We start from the raw sequence: 7,880 nt of genomic DNA, 5'->3' as shown, positions 1-7,880 counted from the left end.
TCAAGGAAAATCATATGAATAAGGTCCTCCTGTACTTTTCAGAGATGAAAGAAGAAAAGTTTATTGAATTCATGAAATACAGATTTATGCTTTCATCTTGCCTGAGGGACTGCATCTTAGTCATCATTCCTAAAATTCTCACAATTAGAGGCACTCCTTTGAATTAAAACATCAACAGCAGAAACCATCTATATTCTACAACACCCAGGGGCAGAAAAAGCTCCTTGTGATATATTAACAACTTGCAATAAATTACAACTTAATTTGTCAAATTACCAACTACACCTTAGAAAGTATTTAGCACAAGTATGAAAGAATGGGACTGAGAAAGTAAATTTTGATTAGTGGTGGATCTGCATGGGTTTTCATGGCCTTTGATAATAGACTTTCCTATCAATTTGGAAGAGCCCTTTTCATATGTTAGTGAACATTCACTAGTTTCATGCTTTAGCACTGTTTCTCCCTTCTTTTGGTGTTATGGCTTATATCCAGATGAGCCCCTAAAGCCTCTTGTGCTCATAGGTGGGGCTTTGGGGAGGTGACTGGATCATAGGTGTGTGATAAAGGATCAGTCCACTGACTGTTGTAGTGTTGTTCTGGGTGTGGATGATGGACTTACTGAAGAGGGAAGAACCATTCTGGGTATGGGTGGCACCAACCAATAAGCTTGTAGCCTAGACAGAATAAAAAGAGAAAGAAAAAGGAAGTCTCACTGCTTCCTGCCTGCCATGAGCTCTTTTGCCTCTACCGTGGCCCTTTGCCATGCCACCCTGCTTTGGGGCCAGCTGACTATGGATTGAAACCTCTACAAATTGTGGGACAAAATAAACCTTTCCTTCTTTAAATTGTGGTATTGGCTACTTTGACCCAGCAACAAGAAAGCAACTAAGACCTCTATTAACAGAATAACTATGTATTACCGTAAATGAATTGCAGGTTGTTCCATGGCGTGTCCTCTCCCTTTCCGTGCCATAGGGTAATGTGTGACTTATGCTTGGCCAGTCAGACTACCTGCCCTAGAAACAACACACATTCAGTGATAGGTTTGACTCTCAAGATGGACCCAAATCTCTCCAACAGTTTTGCTGCTAGCTAGCAGAGAAATATGTCTTTCCTGGGGACCATTAACCTGGAAGGATGGAAGGACTAGGCTATAGGCAACCAAATGGCTTCTTTTTTCTTTTTTTTAATTTTAATTTTTTATTAGTACATGTCTGCAGTGTATAATGATTTCCACTTCCTTGTGGGGAGTTGGAATGTGTAAATGACACCTCTTAATTCCTTTTTTATCTCCTTCCCCTCTCTTCTCCCCTTATTCTCTCCATTTCTTGGTCCCTTCCCCTTTTGCAAAAGATCTATCTCCCTATTTCCTATTACCTATCTTTTATTTTGTGCTGTAATTTATTTATACTTATATAAGAAACCATGTGATATTTAAGTGTGTGTGTCAGATTTATTTCACTTAACATTACAGTCTCAAGGTACAACCATTTTCCTACAAATGATTCAAGTTTACCCTTTTTATGGCAAAGTAGTGCTCCATTGTGTATAAGTACCACATTTTCTTTATCCATTCATCATTAATGGACATACAGGCCACTTCCAAGATTTAGCTATCATGAATTGTGCTGCTATAAATATGAGCATGCAAGTATCACTGCAATATGATGTCTTTAACTCTTTCAGGAAGATACCTGGAAGGGAAATAGCTGGGTCAAACTACTTTCTTTTGAAGAGACTTAAACTCTAGGAATGGTCAACTCCATCTCTAGGCTTTCCAGTTACAGAAGCCAACAAACATATCATGTATGGAAGGTGTTAACATTTTAGTGTCACATATGTGAGAAATATTATCCTGATTGTTGCCTTTTAATTTTATTTAAAGAAGTTTCTATATTGTACAAGTTTTTCATTTAAAAAACTAAATTTTTGGCACATTTTAGGTATACAATATAATGACATTCATCATTGGAAATTTGCACCTTTACATAATTTCTCTTGGTTCTTATTTTTTCCCCATTCCCCTGGCCTGCATACAACCCCTCCATCCCTCCCTATTTACAAAGACTTTGTTTCCATTTTTTCATTTTCTCAGGTTGATGCCATTCCCTTTTCTTTCCCTACCCCTCCTACTTCCCCTTCCCCTTTGCACCTTTTCTTCCTATTTCACACTATCTATTATACCTTTTAGTCATTATTTACACTTTCAGTTTCTCACACTAGAGAAACTATTCAGTAATTACATGTGTGTCCTATTTATTTCACTTAAGAGAATGGCCTCAATATGCATCCATTTAGCTATAAATACCTCTAATTTCTCATTTTTTATGGCTGAGTAGTACTCCATTTTATTTAAAAAACCCCACATCTTCTTTATCCAGTCACCAGTTGATGGGCATTTGGGCCGCTTTCAAATTTTAGCCATTACAAATTGTGCTGCTATGAACATGGATGCACATATATCACTGTGGTATGATTCTTTTAATTCTTTTGGGAAGATACCCAGCAGGGGAATAGCTGGGTCAAATGGGACTGCCAGTCCTAGTTCTCTGAGGTATCTCCATGCTGATTTCCACAGTGGTTGCACCAGTCTACACTCCCACCAGCAGTGGAGCAGTGTTCAGCTTTCCCCACAGCCTTGCCAGCATTTGTTATTGGTTGATTTCATGATAGCAGCCGTTCCTTCTCGGGTAAGGTGGAATCTCAGTGTTGTTTTCATTTGCATCTCTTGAAAGACCAGTGATGTTGAGCATTTTTTCATAAGTTTATTTGCTATTTCTACTTCTTTGTCTGAGAAATGTCTGTTCATTTCAGATGCCAATCTTTGGATTGGGTCTTTAAATTTATGAGGTCTGATTTTTTAAAAATTCTTTACAGATTCTAGATAGTAGACCTTTTTCTGAGGCACAGCTGGTGAAAATTTTTTGGGTTGTCTCTTCACACTGTTCGTGGTTTCTCTTGCTATGCAGAAGCTTTTTAGTAAGAAGAGATCCCACTTGTCGATTGTTTGTGCTAGTTCATTGGCAACTGAGGTTTTGTTTATAAAATCTTTTCCTACACCAATGTCTTCGAGAGTTCTATCTAACCTCTGTTCCAGCCGGTTCAGGATTTCTGTTTTAATACTTAGATCTGTAATCCATTTTGATTTTAGTTTAGTGTATGGTGAGAGATATAGGTCTAGTTTTAATCTTCGGCAAGTTGAAACCCAATTTTTCCAGCACCATTTATTAAAGAGGCTATCTTTCCTCCAGTGAGGGTGTTTGGCTCCTTTGTTGAAGACAAGGTGGCTGAGTGTGTCTGGAGTTGTTTCTGCATCTTCTAATCTGTTCCACTGGTCCTCAGGTCTATTTCTTTGCCAGTACCATGCAGTTTTTATCATAGTAGCTTTGTAGTATAGTTTCAAGTTGGGGGTTGTGATATCCAGTGCCATGGCTCTATTGCTTAGAATTGCTTTTGTTATTCTGGGTCTCTTCTTGTTCCAAATGAATTTTTGGAATTTTTTTCTGAAGGTTTGTGAAGTATGCCACTGAGATTTCAATTGGGATTGCATTGAGTCTATATAGCAGTTTTGGAAGTATGGCCATTTTCACTATGTTGATTCTTCTTACCCAGGAGCAAGGGATATCTTTCCATTTTCTGATATCATTTTCAATCTCTCTTTTCAGAGTGCTATAGTTTTCAGAGAAGAGGTCTTCGATTTCTTTCTTTAGGTTGATTCATAGGTATTTCAGTTTTTTGGATGCTATTGTGAAAGAAATTGTTTGCCCTATTTCTCTCTCAGTGAGTCTGTTGATCATGTAGAGGAAAGCTATTGATTTTTGTGTGTTGACCTTGTATTCAGCTACTTGACTGAATTTGGTTATTAAGTCTAGAAGACTTTTGGTGGAGTTCTTGGGGTCTTCTATATAGAGTATCATGTCATCTGCAAATAATGACAATTTGACTTCTTCATTTCCTGTCTTTATTCCTTTTATTTCTTTCTCTTGTCTAATTGCTGCAGCTAATGTTTCCAAAACTATGTTGAACAGGAGTGGTGATATTCTTGTCTTGTTCCTGATTTTAGTGTGAAGGATTTCAGTTTTTGACCATTTAGTATGATATTGGCTGTTGGTTTTTCATAGATGGCTTTTATCAGATTGAGGTAGAGACCATCTATTCCAATATTTTGTGGGTTTTTTATCATAAATGGATGTTGGATTTTGTTGAATGGTTTTTCTGTATCTATTAAGATGATCATATGGTTTTTGTCTTTGGCTCTATTGATATAGTGTATAACATTTATTGATTTGCATATGCTGAACCATCCCTGCATCCCTGGGATGAATCCCACTTGGTCAGTGTGTATGATCTTCTTGATGATCTTCTGCATTCTATTTGCCAGTATCTTATTAAGGATTTTTGCATCTATGTTCATTAGCAAGGTTGGCCTATAGTTCTCTTTTTTCGGTTGGGTCTTTCTCTGTTTTGGAGATCAAGGTGATGCTTGATTCCAGGAATGAATTTGGTAGTATTGCTTCTTTTTCAATTTCATTGAAGAGTTTAAACAGTAGTGGCACTAGTTCCTCTCTAAATGTCTTGTAGAATTCAACAGTGAAGCCATCAGGACTGGAGCTTTTCTTAGTTGGTAAGTTTTTAATTATATTTTCAATTTCAATGATTGATATTGGGTTGTTTAGAATTTTTAGGTCTTCTTCATTCAACTTTGGTAATTCATATGTATCTAGGAATCTGTCCATTTCTCCTGTGTTTTCCACCTTACTGGCATATAGGTTCTCACAGTAGGTATTGATGATCCTGTGGATTTCTGCTGGGTCTGTTGTAATTTCATCCTTTTCATTCCTAATTGCATGGATTTGGGCCTTTTCTTTCCTTTTTCTGATAAGGTTGGCTAAGCGTTTGTCAATTTGGTTGATTCTTTTGAAGAACTAACTCTTGGCTTCATTGATTTTTTTTTTTTGTATCATTCTCTTAGTCTCCATTGCATTAATTTCTGCTCTGATCTTTACAATTTCCTCCCTTGTATGAGCTTTGCATTTGTCCTAATCTTGTTTTTCTAGAAGCTTGACATTCAGCATCGGGTTGTTTAATTTGGCTTGTTCTGTTTTCCTAATATGAGTATTCACTGCTATGAATTTCCCTCATAAGACTGCTTTCATTGTGTCCCATAGATTCCAATATGTTGTATTGTCATTGTCATTTAATTGTAGGAACTCTCTGATTTCTTCTTAAATTTCCTTTGTGACCCCCTGGTTATTCAGAAGAGTATTGTTCAATTTCCATATTTTTATGAAATTCTTGCAGTTTCTTTTGCTATTGGTCTCCAATTTCATGTCACTATGGTCTGATAATATACAGGGGATAACTTCAATTCCTTTGCACTTACTTAAACATGTTCTATGAGTGAGTATGTGATCTATTTTGGAGAATGACCCATGTGCAGCTGAAAAGAATGTTTATTCTAATTTTGTGGGGTGAAACACTCTGTAAACATCTGTTAAGTTTTTTTTCAAGAGTTTGATTGAGTTCTAGTATTTTGCCGCTTATTTTTTGTCTAGTTGATCTATCTATTTGTGACAGTGGAGTATTGAGGTTCCCCATTACTATTGTATTAGTGCTTATTTGATATTTCAAGTCCATTAATATTTGTTTTATATAGTTGGACTCACTAGTGTTTGGTGTATATATATTTGTGATTGTCATCTCTTCCTCTTCTATTGTTCCCTTTACAAGGATGTAGTGTCCTACTTTGTCTCTCTTAATCAGTGTTGGTTTGAAATCCACTTGATCTGCAGAGGAAAGCTAATCCTGCTTTTTTGGGGGTTCCTGTACCATGGAGTATTGTTTTCCACCCTTTAAATTTCACTGTATGAGTTTCTTTTTGAATTAAGTGTGTTTCTTGTATACAACATATTGTTGGATCTTGCTTCTTGAGCCATTCTGCCAGTCTATTTCTTTTGACTGGTGAATTGAGACCATTAACATTGATGGTTATAACTGATATGTATTGACTTATCATTGTCATGACTTTTTCTTTTTGTTGGATTCTCCCCCTTTGCATTTAATTTCTTGTTGTGCCTGATGCATTCATTCTGCTGGGCTTCCTGGGATTGTGATCCTCATTGTCTTTTCCTAGGATATTGTCTAAAAGTTTTTTGAGTGCTGGTTTGGTATTCATGAAGTTCCTAAAGTGCTCTTTGTCATAAAAGTATCTTATTTATTTCTCCATCAATTTTAAAAGATAGTTTTGCAGAGTACATCAATCTGGGTTGGAGGCTGTTTTCCTTTAGGGCTTAAAATATGTCACTCCAAGCTCTTCTTGCCTTGAGGGGTTGCATTGAGAGGTCTGCTGTGATTCTGATGGGCTTTCCTTTGTATGTGATTTGTTTCTGCTTGTAGAGTTTTGTTCTTCTGTTGGTTTCTGGAATCTTAACTATTATATGCCTATGTGTAGATTTTTTTTCGATCATGGCTAGTTGGAGTCCTATATGCCTCACTTATCTGCATGTCAAGTTCTTTTCCCCTGCTTGGGAAGTTTTCTGCCATCACTTCTGTGAACAGTTTTTTTTATGTCATCTGCACTCTCCTGTTTCTTTGTTGACTCCGATCAGTCTTATGTTATTCTTCTTTGCATCATCTAGCAGCTGCTGGATTGATTTCTCTTACTAATTTAAAGAAATTTTTCTTTCTTGCTCACTAATTGCAGTCTTATCTTCTATATCTGAAATTCTGTCCTCACATTGGCTCATTCTGCTGTGTAAACTTTCAGTGGAGTTCTTAATCTCCTGGAAATCTGTTTGCATCTGTTTTATGGATTCCATTTGTCTCCTATGTTGGGATTCCATCATGTTCCTCAGCACCTCTATTTTTTTTTTAATCTGTGTTCTCTCTAGATTTATTAATCATGTCTTGCACTATGGGCACAATCTCTGCTGTTATCTGAGAAATTATTTCTGATTTCATTTTTTCCAGATCCTGTTTTGTTGCCAGTTCAGGGAGTCCAGGTCCTTGAGTATCAGATTGTTCCATCTCGTTTCCCTTTGGGATTGTTTTAGGTGATCTGGAAGTCTGATTTTGAGATTTTTTTACGTGTATTCTCATTTCAACAGGGTGTGGGGGTGTGCTGCTGGTGCCTGCCTGGCCCACCTCCTTGGTGCTGGGTGAGGCTCTGCTCCTCTGGGCTGGGGGTGGTGGTACAGCAGGCAAAAAGGCTCACCTTCAAATTTTTCATTTTTAAGAAGTCAGTTCTCTTCTTTGTGTCTAGCTTTGTGAACATACTTCAAAAGTCCTTCTCAAAATTCTTTTCCAGTCTAACAAATGATAATCCATTTTTCTATTGCTTTTATGGTTTTGTTTTCACATTTAATCTTCAATCCATTTGGATTTATAGGTAGACAGTTCTCCCAACCTTCTAACAAGCTAATCATTTTCCAATTATTTCATTGGTACATTTACTTTGTCCTAGTCTGTATTCATGCTTTGATATTTGTCCCAGTCTCATTATTTCTTTTCCATTGGATTCTCCTTCTTTTGGGCCAGTGTTGCATCAATTTTAATTTATTGAAAATTTATAAGTGGTAGAAGAAAGCTCATTGCGGGTATTCTTCTTTTTCTAGCTATTTTTGTGCACTTGTTTTGAAGGTAAGTTTTATAATTATTGTTCTCAAGTTTCATAAAAATTTTGTGGGGGTTCACATAAGCCTGGATATGTATATGGGTTTGGAGAAAATTACAATATCAAGCCCACTCTTGCAAAGATGAGATACAATCTCAAATTATTAGTTATTTTCAGAAAGTTTAGTAACTTTGTTTTCATTGATACTGAACACTTTCTAAGATTATATTTGGGCATTTTGTGCTTTAGTTAGTTTGGTTAGTGGGAC

The sequence above is a fragment of the Heterocephalus glaber genome, unplaced genomic scaffold, assembly GCF_053883595.1.
Source record: "Heterocephalus glaber isolate CG9 unplaced genomic scaffold, H.glaber_assembly_v1.0 deba00000071, whole genome shotgun sequence".
Lineage (NCBI taxonomy): Eukaryota > Metazoa > Chordata > Mammalia > Rodentia > Bathyergidae > Heterocephalus > Heterocephalus glaber.
The sequence above is the reverse complement of the archived record's forward strand: the minus strand, read 5'-3'. Positions refer to the sequence as shown.